Genomic DNA, 9,877 nt, shown 5'->3' with positions numbered 1-9,877 from the left:
CTCAAGCAGTTTCCGTGGTGTAGCGGTTATCACGTCTGCCTAACACGCAGAAGGTCCCCGGTTCGATCCCGGGCGGAAACACTTTTTCATCACTTTAAGCAAGACTTACTAACATGCATCTGCTACCATCTGTACCCGAAACCTTCGTAATTGCCTTCATGCGTCGGACCGGAGTGTCAATTCCTCACATCAAATAAGAAATTCATTTGACATTGGCGGCGAGCTTTTTGCGCTGACTCAGCCACTGACGTGCGATCAGTTTGCACGAAACGCTAGGGCTCGTCCGGGATTTGAACCCGGGACCTCCTGCACCCTAAGCAGGAATCATACCCCTAGACCAACGAGCCCTGTGACACGTCGAATGCCAGTTATTCCAGTCCCTCGATGTCTTCCAGGGTGCTCTGGAAGTCTCGTTTAGGCTGGCGGGATGGGGGCGGCGCGAATTCCCGCGGTCGGCGGCCTTCCTGGGCTATTGGTACCATCATGTAGAGCTGCCCCTGGGCTCGCACTGCCTGCTGCTGAGAAAGTGATTGCTTTTGCTGATATGACTTGCAATAACGACTGCGCGAAACGCCGCTATCTCGTTAGGGGCGCTACGGCAGACACCCTCTCGAGAACCCCGAATACTTGTTGAGCCCTCGGCTGCGATGGGTTCCAGGCTGACAAAAGAACTGTCGTGTGTGCATTCGCGGATGAGAGAAAGGCTGAGGCAAGTTCGAGTGAACAAGGATGGACTCCTCGGCTCCGTCGTTTCCGTAGTGTAGCGGTTATCACGTCTGCTTCACACGCAGAAGGTCCCCGGTTCTATCCCGGGCGGGAACAGTATTTTTTTGCCTATGTCGTATTGTACTCCAGTGAGCCTCGTCGTGTGTGCATCTGCTGCATGTCCCTTCGTTTTGCAAGTACCACATTTATTGAATTTTTTAGTTACGATGGCAACATCAATACAAGTTGTCTGTGAAGTAAGGTGCACTCAAGCAGTTTCCGTGGTGTGGCGGTTGTCACGTCTGCCTAACACGCAGAAGGTCCCCGGTTCGATCCCGGGCGGAAACACTTTTTCATCACATTAAGCAAGACTTACTAACATGCATCTGCTACCATCTGTACCCGAAACCTCCGTAATTGCCTTCATGCGTCGGACCAGAGTGTCAATTGCTCACATCAAATAAGAAATTCATTTGACATTGGCGGCGAGCTTTTTGCGCTGACTCAGCCACTGACGTATGATCAGTTTGCACAAAACGCTAGGGCTCGTCCAGGATTTGAACCCGGGACCACCTGCACCTTAAGCAGGAATCATACCCCTAGACCAACGAGCTTCTGGCACGGCGAATGCCAGTTATTCCAGTCCCTCGATGTCTTCCAGGGTGCTCTGGAAGTCTCGTTTAGGCTGGCGGGATGGGGGCGGCGCGAATTCCCGCGGTCGGCGGCCTTCCTGGGCTATTGGTACCTTCATGTAGAGCTGCCCCTGGGCTCGCACTGCCTGCTGCTGAGAAAGTGATTGCTTTTGCTGATATGACTTGCAATAACGACTGCGCGAAACGCCGCTATCTCGTTAGGGGCGCTACGGCAGACACCCTCTCGAGAACCCCGAAGACTTCTTGAGCCCTCGGCTGCGATGGGTTCCAGGCTGACAAAAGAACTGTCGTGTGTGCATTCGCGGATGAGAGAAAGGCTGAGGCAAGTTCGAGTGAACAAGGATGGACTCCTCGGCTCCGTCGTTTCCGTAGTGTAGCGGTTATCACGTCTGCTTCACACGCAGAAGGTCCCCGGTTCTATCCCGGGCGGGAACAGTATTTTCCTGCCTATGTCGTATTGTACCTCAGTGAGCCTCGTCGTGTGTGCATCTGCTGCATGTCCCTTCGTTTTGCAAGTACCACATTTATTGAATTTTTTAGTTACGATGGCAACATCAATACAAGTTGTCTGTGAAGTAAGGAGCACTCAAGCAGTTTCCGTGGTGTGGCGGTTGTCACGTCTGCCTAACACGCAGAAGGTCCCCGGTTCGATCCCGGGCGGAAACAATTTTTCATCACATTAAGCAAGACTTACTAACATGCATCTGCTACCATCTGTACCCGAAACCTCCGTAATTGCCTTCATGCGTCGGACCAGAGTGTCAATTGCTCACATCAAATAAGAAATTCATTTGACATTGGCGGCGAGCTTTTTGCGCTGACTCAGCCACTGACGTGTGATCAGTTTGCACAAAACGCTAGGGCTCGTCCAGGATTTGAACCCGGGACCACCTGCACCCTAAGCAGGAATCATACCCCTAGACCAACGAGCTTGTGGCACGGCGAATGCCAGTTATTCCAGTCCCTCGATGTCTTCCAGGGTGCTCTGGAAGTCTCGTTTAGGCTGGCGGGATGGGGGCGGCGCGAATTCCCGCGGTCGGCGGCCTTCCTGGGCTATTGGTACCATCATGTAGAGCTGCCCCTGGGCTCGCACTGCCTGCTGCTGAGAAAGTGATTGCTTTTGCTGATATGACTTGCAATAACGACTGCGCGAAACGCCGCTATCTCGTTAGGGGCGCTACGGCAGACACCCTCTCGAGAACCCCGAATACTTGTTGAGCCCTCGGCTGCGATGGGTTCCAGGCTGACAAAAGAACTGTCGTGTGTGCATTCGCGGATGAGAGAAAGGCTGAGGCAAGTTCGAGTGAACAAGGATGGACTCCTCGGCTCCGTCGTTTCCGTAGTGTAGCGGTTATCACGTCTGCTTCACACGCAGAAGGTCCCCGGTTTTATCCCGGGCGGGAACAGTATTTTCCTGCCTATGTCGTATTGTACCTCAGTGAGCCTCGTCGTGTGTGCATCTGCTGCATGTCCCTTCGTTTTGCAAGTACCACATTTATTGAATTTTTTAGTTACAATGGCAACATCACTACAAGTTGTCTGTGAAGTAAGGAGCACTCAAGCAGTTTCCGTGGTGTAGCGGTTATCACGTCTGCCTAACACGCAGAAGGTCCCCGGTTCGATCCCGGGCGGAAACACTTTTTCATCACTTTAAGCAAGACTTACTAACATGCATCTGCTACCATCTGTACCCGAAACCTTCGTAATTGCCTTCATGCGTCGGACCGGAGTGTCAATTCCTCACATCAAATAAGAAATTCATTTGACATTGGCGGCGAGCTTTTTGCGCTGACTCAGCCACTGACGTGCGATCAGTTTGCACGAAACGCTAGGGCTCGTCCGGGATTTGAACACGGGACCTCCTGCACCCTAAGCAGGAATCATACCCCTAGACCAACGAGCCCTGTGACACGTCGAATGCCAGTTATTCCAGTCCCTCGATGTCTTCCAGGGTGCTCTGGAAGTCTCGTTTAGGCTGGCGGGATGGGGGCGGCGCGAATTCCCGCGGTCGGCGGCCTTCCTGGGCTATTGGTACCATCATGTAGAGCTGCCCCTGGGCTCGCACTGCCTGCTGCTGAGAAAGTGATTGCTTTTGCTGATATGACTTGCAATAACGACTGCGCGAAACGCCGCTATCTCGTTAGGGGCGCTACGGCAGACACCCTCTCGAGAACCCCGAATACTTGTTGAGCCCTCGGCTGCGATGGGTTCCAGGCTGACAAAAGAACTGTCGTGTGTGCATTCGCGGATGAGAGAAAGGCTGAGGCAAGTTCGAGTGAACAAGGATGGACTCCTCGGCTCCGTCGTTTCCGTAGTGTAGCGGTTATCACGTCTGCTTCACACGCAGAAGGTCCCCGGTTCTATCCCGGGCGGGAACAGTATTTTTTTGCCTATGTCGTATTGTACTCCAGTGAGCCTCGTCGTGTGTGCATCTGCTGCATGTCCCTTCGTTTTGCAAGTACCACATTTATTGAATTTTTTAGTTACGATGGCAACATCAATACAAGTTGTCTGTGAAGTAAGGTGCACTCAAGCAGTTTCCGTGGTGTGGCGGTTGTCACGTCTGCCTAACACGCAGAAGGTCCCCGGTTCGATCCCGGGCGGAAACACTTTTTCATCACATTAAGCAAGACTTACTAACATGCATCTGCTACCATCTGTACCCGAAACCTCCGTAATTGCCTTCATGCGTCGGACCAGAGTGTCAATTGCTCACATCAAATAAGAAATTCATTTGACATTGGCGGCGAGCTTTTTGCGCTGACTCAGCCACTGACGTGTGATCAGTTTGCACAAAACGCTAGGGCTCGTCCAGGATTTGAACCCGGGACCACCTGCACCCTAAGCAGGAATCATACCCCTAGACCAACGAGCTTCTGGCACGGCGAATGCCAGTTATTCCAGTCCCTCGATGTCTTCCAGGGTGCTCTGGAAGTCTCGTTTAGGCTGGCGGGATGGGGGCGGCGCGAATTCCCGCGGTCGGCGGCCTTCCTGGGCTATTGGTACCTTCATGTAGAGCTGCCCCTGGGCTCGCACTGCCTGCTGCTGAGAAAGTGATTGCTTTTGCTGATATGACTTGCAATAACGACTGCGCGAAACGCCGCTATCTCGTTAGGGGCGCTACGGCAGACACCCTCTCGAGAACCCCGAAGACTTCTTGAGCCCTCGGCTGCGATGGGTTCCAGGCTGACAAAAGAACTGTCGTGTGTGCATTCGCGGATGAGAGAAAGGCTGAGGCAAGTTCGAGTGAACAAGGATGGACTCCTCGGCTCCGTCGTTTCCGTAGTGTAGCGGTTATCACGTCTGCTTCACACGCAGAAGGTCCCCGGTTCTATCCCGGGCGGGAACAGTATTTTCCTGCCTATGTCGTATTGTACCTCAGTGAGCCTCGTCGTGTGTGCATCTGCTGCATGTCCCTTCGTTTTGCAAGTACCACATTTATTGAATTTTTTAGTTACAATGGCAACATCACTACAAGTTGTCTGTGAAGTAAGGAGAACTCAAGCAGTTTCCGTGGTGTAGCGGTTATCACGTCTGCCTAACACGCAGAAGGTCCCCGGTTCGATCCCGGGCGGAAACACTTTTTCATCACTTTAAGCAAGACTTACTAACATGCATCTGCTACCATCTGTACCCGAAACCTTCGTAATTGCCTTCATGCGTCGGACCAGAGTGTCAATTCCTCACATCAAATAAGAAATTCATTTGACATTGGCGGCGAGCTTTTTGCGCTGACTCAGCCACTGACGTGCGATCAGTTTGCACGAAACGCTAGGGCTCGTCCGGGATTTGAACCCGGGACCTCCTGCACCCTAAGCAGGAATCATACCCCTAGACCAACGAGCCCTGTGACACGTCGAATGCCAGTTATTCCAGTCCCTCGATGTCTTCCAGGGTGCTCTGGAAGTCTCGTTTAGGCTGGCGGGATGGGGGCGGCGCGAATTCCAGCGGTCGGCGGCCTTCCTGGGCTATTGGTACCATCATGTAGAGCTGCCCCTGGGCTCGCACTGCCTGCTGCTGAGAAAGTGATTGCTTTTGCTGATATGACTTGCAATAACGACTGCGCGAAACGCCGCTATCTCGTTAGGGGCGCTACGGCAGACACCCTCTCGAGAACCCCGAATACTTGTTGAGCCCTCGGCTGCGATGGGTTCCAGGCTGACAAAAGAACTGTCGTGTGTGCATTCGCGGATGAGAGAAAGGCTGAGGCAAGTTCGAGTGAACAAGGATGGACTCCTCGGCTCCGTCGTTTCCGTAGTGTAGCGGTTATCACGTCTGCTTCACACGCAGAAGGTCCCCGGTTCTATCCCGGGCGGGAACAGTATTTTCCTGCCTATGTCGTATTGTACCTCAGTGAGCCTCGTCGTGTGTGCATCTGCTGCATGTCCCTTCGTTTTGCAAGTACCACATTTATTGAATTTTTTAGTTACAATGGCAACATCACTACAAGTTGTCTGTGAAGTAAGGAGAACTCAAGCAGTTTCCGTGGTGTAGCGGTTATCACGTCTGCCTAACACGCAGAAGGTCCCCGGTTCGATCCCGGGCGGAAACACTTTTTCATCACTTTAAGCAAGACTTACTAACATGCATCTGCTACCATCTGTACCCGAAACCTTCGTAATTGCCTTCATGCGTCGGACCAGAGTGTCAATTCCTCACATCAAATAAGAAATTCATTTGACATTGGCGGCGAGCTTTTTGCGCTGACTCAGCCACTGACGTGCGATCAGTTTGCACGAAACGCTAGGGCTCGTCCGGGATTTGAACCCGGGACCTCCTGCACCCTAAGCAGGAATCATACCCCTAGACCAACGAGCCCTGTGACACGTCGAATGCCAGTTATTCCAGTCCCTCGATGTCTTCCAGGGTGCTCTGGAAGTCTCGTTTAGGCTGGCGGGATGGGGGCGGCGCGAATTCCAGCGGTCGGCGGCCTTCCTGGGCTATTGGTACCATCATGTAGAGCTGCCCCTGGGCTCGCACTGCCTGCTGCTGAGAAAGTGATTGCTTTTGCTGATATGACTTGCAATAACGACTGCGCGAAACGCCGCTATCTCGTTAGGGGCGCTACGGCAGACACCCTCTCGAGAACCCCGAATACTTGTTGAGCCCTCGGCTGCGATGGGTTCCAGGCTGACAAAAGAACTGTCGTGTGTGCATTCGCGGATGAGAGAAAGGCTGAGGCAAGTTCGAGTGAACAAGGATGGACTCCTCGGCTCCGTCGTTTCCGTAGTGTAGCGGTTATCACGTCTGCTTCACACGCAGAAGGTCCCCGGTTCTATCCCGGGCGGGAACAGTATTTTCCTGCCTATGTCGTATTGTACCTCAGTGAGCCTCGTCGTGTGTGCATCTGCTGCATGTCCCTTCGTTTTGCAAGTACCACATTTATTGAATTTTTTAGTTACAATGGCAACATCACTACAAGTTGTCTGTGAAGTAAGGAGCACTCAAGCAGTTTCCGTGGTGTAGCGGTTATCACGTCTGCCTAACACGCAGAAGGTCCCCGGTTCGATCCCGGGCGGAAACACTTTTTCATCACTTTAAGCAAGACTTACTAACATGCATCTGCTACCATCTGTACCCGAAACCTTCGTAATTGCCTTCATGCGTCGGACCAGAGTGTCAATTCCTCACATCAAATAAGAAATTCATTTGACATTGGCGGCGAGCTTTTTGCGCTGACTCAGCCACTGACGTGCGATCAGTTTGCACGAAACGCTAGGGCTCGTCCGGGATTTGAACCCGGGACCTCCTGCACCCTAAGCAGGAATCATACCCCTAGACCAACGAGCCCTGTGACACGTCGAATGCCAGTTATTCCAGTCCCTCGATGTCTTCCAGGGTGCTCTGGAAGTCTCGTTTAGGCTGTCGGGATGGGGGCGGCGCGAATTCCAGCGGTCGGCGGCCTTCCTGGGCTATTGGTACCATCATGTAGAGCTGCCCCTGGGCTCGCACTGCCTGCTGCTGAGAAAGTGATTGCTTTTGCTGATATGACTTGCAATAACGACTGCGCGAAACGCCGCTATCTCGTTAGGGGCGCTACGGCAGACACCCTCTCGAGAACCCCGAATACTTGTTGAGCCCTCGGCTGCGATGGGTTCCAGGCTGACAAAAGAACTGTCGTGTGTGCATTCGCGGATGAGAGAAAGGCTGAGGCAAGTTCGAGTGAACAAGGATGGACTCCTCGGCTCCGTCGTTTCCGTAGTGTAGCGGTTATCACGTCTGCTTCACACGCAGAAGGTCCCCGGTTCTATCCCGGGCGGGAACAGTATTTTTTTGCCTATGTCGTATTGTACTCCAGTGAGCCTCGTCGTGTGTGCATCTGCTGCATGTCCCTTCGTTTTGCAAGTACCACATTTATTGAATTTTTTAGTTACGATGGCAACATCAATACAAGTTGTCTGTGAAGTAAGGTGCACTCAAGCAGTTTCCGTGGTGTGGCGGTTGTCACGTCTGCCTAACACGCAGAAGGTCCCCGGTTCGATCCCGGGCGGAAACACTTTTTCATCACATTAAGCAAGACTTACTAACATGCATCTGCTACCATCTGTACCCGAAACCTCCGTAATTGCCTTCATGCGTCGGACCAGAGTGTCAATTGCTCACATCAAATAAGAAATTCATTTGACATTGGCGGCGAGCTTTTTGCGCTGACTCAGCCACTGACGTGTGATCAGTTTGCACAAAACGCTAGGGCTCGTCCAGGATTTGAACCCGGGACCACCTGCACCCTAAGCAGGAATCATACCCCTAGACCAACGAGCTTGTGGCACGGCGAATGCCAGTTATTCCAGTCCCTCGATGTCTTCCAGGGTGCTCTGGAAGTCTCGTTTAGGCTGGCGGGATGGGGGCGGCGCGAATTCCCGCGGTCGGCGGCCTTCCTGGGCTATTGGTACCTTCATGTAGAGCTGCCCCTGGGCTCGCACTGCCTGCTGCTGAGAAAGTGATTGCTTTTGCTGATATGACTTGCAATAACGACTGCGCGAAACGCCGCTATCTCGTTAGGGGCGCTACGGCAGACACCCTCTCGAGAACCCCGAAGACTTCTTGAGCCCTCGGCTGCGATGGGTTCCAGGCTGACAAAAGAACTGTCGTGTGTGCATTCGCGGATGAGAGAAAGGCTGAGGCAAGTTCGAGTGAACAAGGATGGACTCCTCGGCTCCGTCGTTTCCGTAGTGTAGCGGTTATCACGTCTGCTTCACACGCAGAAGGTCCCCGGTTCTATCCCGGGCGGGAACAGTATTTTCCTGCCTATGTCGTATTGTACCTCAGTGAGCCTCGTCGTGTGTGCATCTGCTGCATGTCCCTTCGTTTTGCAAGTACCACATTTATTGAATTTTTTAGTTACAATGGCAACATCACTACAAGTTGTCTGTGAAGTAAGGAGCACTCAAGCAGTTTCCGTGGTGTAGCGGTTATCACGTCTGCCTAACTCGCAGCAGGTCCCCGGTTCGATCCCGGGCGGAAACACTTTTTCATCACTTTAAGCAAGACTTACTAACATGCATCTGCTACCATCTGTACCCGAAACCTTCGTAATTGCCTTCATGCGTCGGACCAGAGTGTCAATTCCTCACATCAAATAAGAAATTCATTTGACATTGGCGGCGAGCTTTTTGCGCTGACTCAGCCACTGACGTGCGATCAGTTTGCACGAAACGCTAGGGCTCGTCCGGGATTTGAACCCGGGACCTCCTGCACCCTAAGCAGGAATCATACCCCTAGACCAACGAGCCCTGTGACACGTCGAATGCCAGTTATTCCAGTCCCTCGATGTCTTCCAGGGTGCTCTGGAAGTCTCGTTTAGGCTGGCGGGATGGGGGCGGCGCGAATTCCCGCGGTCGGCGGCCTTCCTGGGCTATTGGTACCATCATGTAGAGCTGCCCCTGGGCTCGCACTGCCTGCTGCTGAGAAAGTGATTGCTTTTGCTGATATGACTTGCAATAACGACTGCGCGAAACGCCGCTATCTCGTTAGGGGCGCTACGGCAGACACCCTCTCGAGAACCCCGAATACTTGTTGAGCCCTCGGCTGCGATGGGTTCCAGGCTGACAAAAGAACTGTCGTGTGTGCATTCGCGGATGAGAGAAAGGCTGAGGCAAGTTCGAGTGAACAAGGATGGACTCCTCGGCTCCGTCGTTTCCGTAGTGTAGCGGTTATCACGTCTGCTTCACACGCAGAAGGTCCCCGGTTCTATCCCGGGCGGGAACAGTATTTTCCTGCCTATGTCGTATTGTACCTCAGTGAGCCTCGTCGTGTGTGCATCTGCTGCATGTCCCTTCGTTTTGCAAGTACCACATTTATTGAATTTTTTAGTTACAATGGCAACATCACTACAAGTTGTCTGTGAAGTAAGGAGCACTCAAGCAGTTTCCGTGGTGTAGCGGTTATCACGTCTGCCTAACTCGCAGCAGGTCCCCGGTTCGATCCCGGGCGGAAACACTTTTTCATCACTTTAAGCAAGACTTACTAACATGCATCTGCTACCATCTGTACCCGAAACCTTCGTAATTGCCTTCATG

The 9,877-nt window shown here is 52.7% G+C and overlaps 31 non-coding genes across 31 annotated transcripts; 21 read left to right on the top strand and 10 right to left on the bottom strand.

Moving 5' to 3' along the window:
• Window positions 1-8: 8 nt before the first annotated feature.
• On the top strand, window positions 9-81 carry Trnav-aac (transfer RNA valine (anticodon AAC)). Its single transcript has one exon. It is a non-coding gene; the product is annotated as a tRNA-Val (tRNA).
• Window positions 82-275: 194 nt separating this feature from the next.
• Trnap-agg (transfer RNA proline (anticodon AGG)) lies at window positions 276-347 on the bottom strand. Its single transcript has one exon. It is a non-coding gene; the product is annotated as a tRNA-Pro (tRNA).
• Window positions 348-749: 402 nt separating this feature from the next.
• Trnav-cac (transfer RNA valine (anticodon CAC)) lies at window positions 750-822 on the top strand. The gene has a single exon. It is a non-coding gene; the product is annotated as a tRNA-Val (tRNA).
• A 158-nt stretch (window positions 823-980) lies between these two features.
• Trnav-aac (transfer RNA valine (anticodon AAC)) lies at window positions 981-1,053 on the top strand. The gene has a single exon. It is a non-coding gene; the product is annotated as a tRNA-Val (tRNA).
• A 194-nt stretch (window positions 1,054-1,247) lies between these two features.
• Window positions 1,248-1,319, bottom strand: Trnal-aag (transfer RNA leucine (anticodon AAG)). Its single transcript has one exon. It is a non-coding gene; the product is annotated as a tRNA-Leu (tRNA).
• A 401-nt stretch (window positions 1,320-1,720) lies between these two features.
• On the top strand, window positions 1,721-1,793 carry Trnav-cac (transfer RNA valine (anticodon CAC)). The gene has a single exon. It is a non-coding gene; the product is annotated as a tRNA-Val (tRNA).
• A 158-nt stretch (window positions 1,794-1,951) lies between these two features.
• On the top strand, window positions 1,952-2,024 carry Trnav-aac (transfer RNA valine (anticodon AAC)). Its single transcript has one exon. It is a non-coding gene; the product is annotated as a tRNA-Val (tRNA).
• A 194-nt stretch (window positions 2,025-2,218) lies between these two features.
• On the bottom strand, window positions 2,219-2,290 carry Trnap-agg (transfer RNA proline (anticodon AGG)). Its single transcript has one exon. It is a non-coding gene; the product is annotated as a tRNA-Pro (tRNA).
• A 401-nt stretch (window positions 2,291-2,691) lies between these two features.
• Window positions 2,692-2,764, top strand: Trnav-cac (transfer RNA valine (anticodon CAC)). The gene has a single exon. It is a non-coding gene; the product is annotated as a tRNA-Val (tRNA).
• A 158-nt stretch (window positions 2,765-2,922) lies between these two features.
• On the top strand, window positions 2,923-2,995 carry Trnav-aac (transfer RNA valine (anticodon AAC)). The gene has a single exon. It is a non-coding gene; the product is annotated as a tRNA-Val (tRNA).
• Window positions 2,996-3,189: 194 nt separating this feature from the next.
• On the bottom strand, window positions 3,190-3,261 carry Trnap-agg (transfer RNA proline (anticodon AGG)). The gene has a single exon. It is a non-coding gene; the product is annotated as a tRNA-Pro (tRNA).
• Window positions 3,262-3,663: 402 nt separating this feature from the next.
• On the top strand, window positions 3,664-3,736 carry Trnav-cac (transfer RNA valine (anticodon CAC)). The gene has a single exon. It is a non-coding gene; the product is annotated as a tRNA-Val (tRNA).
• A 158-nt stretch (window positions 3,737-3,894) lies between these two features.
• Trnav-aac (transfer RNA valine (anticodon AAC)) lies at window positions 3,895-3,967 on the top strand. Its single transcript has one exon. It is a non-coding gene; the product is annotated as a tRNA-Val (tRNA).
• Window positions 3,968-4,161: 194 nt separating this feature from the next.
• Trnap-agg (transfer RNA proline (anticodon AGG)) lies at window positions 4,162-4,233 on the bottom strand. The gene has a single exon. It is a non-coding gene; the product is annotated as a tRNA-Pro (tRNA).
• Window positions 4,234-4,634: 401 nt separating this feature from the next.
• Trnav-cac (transfer RNA valine (anticodon CAC)) lies at window positions 4,635-4,707 on the top strand. Its single transcript has one exon. It is a non-coding gene; the product is annotated as a tRNA-Val (tRNA).
• A 158-nt stretch (window positions 4,708-4,865) lies between these two features.
• On the top strand, window positions 4,866-4,938 carry Trnav-aac (transfer RNA valine (anticodon AAC)). The gene has a single exon. It is a non-coding gene; the product is annotated as a tRNA-Val (tRNA).
• A 194-nt stretch (window positions 4,939-5,132) lies between these two features.
• Window positions 5,133-5,204, bottom strand: Trnap-agg (transfer RNA proline (anticodon AGG)). The gene has a single exon. It is a non-coding gene; the product is annotated as a tRNA-Pro (tRNA).
• A 402-nt stretch (window positions 5,205-5,606) lies between these two features.
• Trnav-cac (transfer RNA valine (anticodon CAC)) lies at window positions 5,607-5,679 on the top strand. Its single transcript has one exon. It is a non-coding gene; the product is annotated as a tRNA-Val (tRNA).
• Window positions 5,680-5,837: 158 nt separating this feature from the next.
• Window positions 5,838-5,910, top strand: Trnav-aac (transfer RNA valine (anticodon AAC)). Its single transcript has one exon. It is a non-coding gene; the product is annotated as a tRNA-Val (tRNA).
• A 194-nt stretch (window positions 5,911-6,104) lies between these two features.
• Window positions 6,105-6,176, bottom strand: Trnap-agg (transfer RNA proline (anticodon AGG)). The gene has a single exon. It is a non-coding gene; the product is annotated as a tRNA-Pro (tRNA).
• Window positions 6,177-6,578: 402 nt separating this feature from the next.
• On the top strand, window positions 6,579-6,651 carry Trnav-cac (transfer RNA valine (anticodon CAC)). Its single transcript has one exon. It is a non-coding gene; the product is annotated as a tRNA-Val (tRNA).
• Window positions 6,652-6,809: 158 nt separating this feature from the next.
• Window positions 6,810-6,882, top strand: Trnav-aac (transfer RNA valine (anticodon AAC)). The gene has a single exon. It is a non-coding gene; the product is annotated as a tRNA-Val (tRNA).
• Window positions 6,883-7,076: 194 nt separating this feature from the next.
• Window positions 7,077-7,148, bottom strand: Trnap-agg (transfer RNA proline (anticodon AGG)). The gene has a single exon. It is a non-coding gene; the product is annotated as a tRNA-Pro (tRNA).
• Window positions 7,149-7,550: 402 nt separating this feature from the next.
• On the top strand, window positions 7,551-7,623 carry Trnav-cac (transfer RNA valine (anticodon CAC)). The gene has a single exon. It is a non-coding gene; the product is annotated as a tRNA-Val (tRNA).
• Window positions 7,624-7,781: 158 nt separating this feature from the next.
• Window positions 7,782-7,854, top strand: Trnav-aac (transfer RNA valine (anticodon AAC)). The gene has a single exon. It is a non-coding gene; the product is annotated as a tRNA-Val (tRNA).
• A 194-nt stretch (window positions 7,855-8,048) lies between these two features.
• Trnap-agg (transfer RNA proline (anticodon AGG)) lies at window positions 8,049-8,120 on the bottom strand. Its single transcript has one exon. It is a non-coding gene; the product is annotated as a tRNA-Pro (tRNA).
• A 401-nt stretch (window positions 8,121-8,521) lies between these two features.
• Trnav-cac (transfer RNA valine (anticodon CAC)) lies at window positions 8,522-8,594 on the top strand. The gene has a single exon. It is a non-coding gene; the product is annotated as a tRNA-Val (tRNA).
• A 158-nt stretch (window positions 8,595-8,752) lies between these two features.
• On the top strand, window positions 8,753-8,825 carry Trnav-aac (transfer RNA valine (anticodon AAC)). Its single transcript has one exon. It is a non-coding gene; the product is annotated as a tRNA-Val (tRNA).
• A 194-nt stretch (window positions 8,826-9,019) lies between these two features.
• On the bottom strand, window positions 9,020-9,091 carry Trnap-agg (transfer RNA proline (anticodon AGG)). Its single transcript has one exon. It is a non-coding gene; the product is annotated as a tRNA-Pro (tRNA).
• Window positions 9,092-9,493: 402 nt separating this feature from the next.
• Trnav-cac (transfer RNA valine (anticodon CAC)) lies at window positions 9,494-9,566 on the top strand. Its single transcript has one exon. It is a non-coding gene; the product is annotated as a tRNA-Val (tRNA).
• Window positions 9,567-9,724: 158 nt separating this feature from the next.
• On the top strand, window positions 9,725-9,797 carry Trnav-aac (transfer RNA valine (anticodon AAC)). The gene has a single exon. It is a non-coding gene; the product is annotated as a tRNA-Val (tRNA).
• The last annotated feature ends 80 nt before the right edge of the window (window positions 9,798-9,877 follow it).

This window comes from Schistocerca cancellata, chromosome 2 (assembly GCF_023864275.1).
Source record: "Schistocerca cancellata isolate TAMUIC-IGC-003103 chromosome 2, iqSchCanc2.1, whole genome shotgun sequence".
Lineage (NCBI taxonomy): Eukaryota > Metazoa > Arthropoda > Insecta > Orthoptera > Acrididae > Schistocerca > Schistocerca cancellata.
The sequence above is the reverse complement of the archived record's forward strand: the minus strand, read 5'-3'. Positions and strand labels throughout refer to the sequence as shown.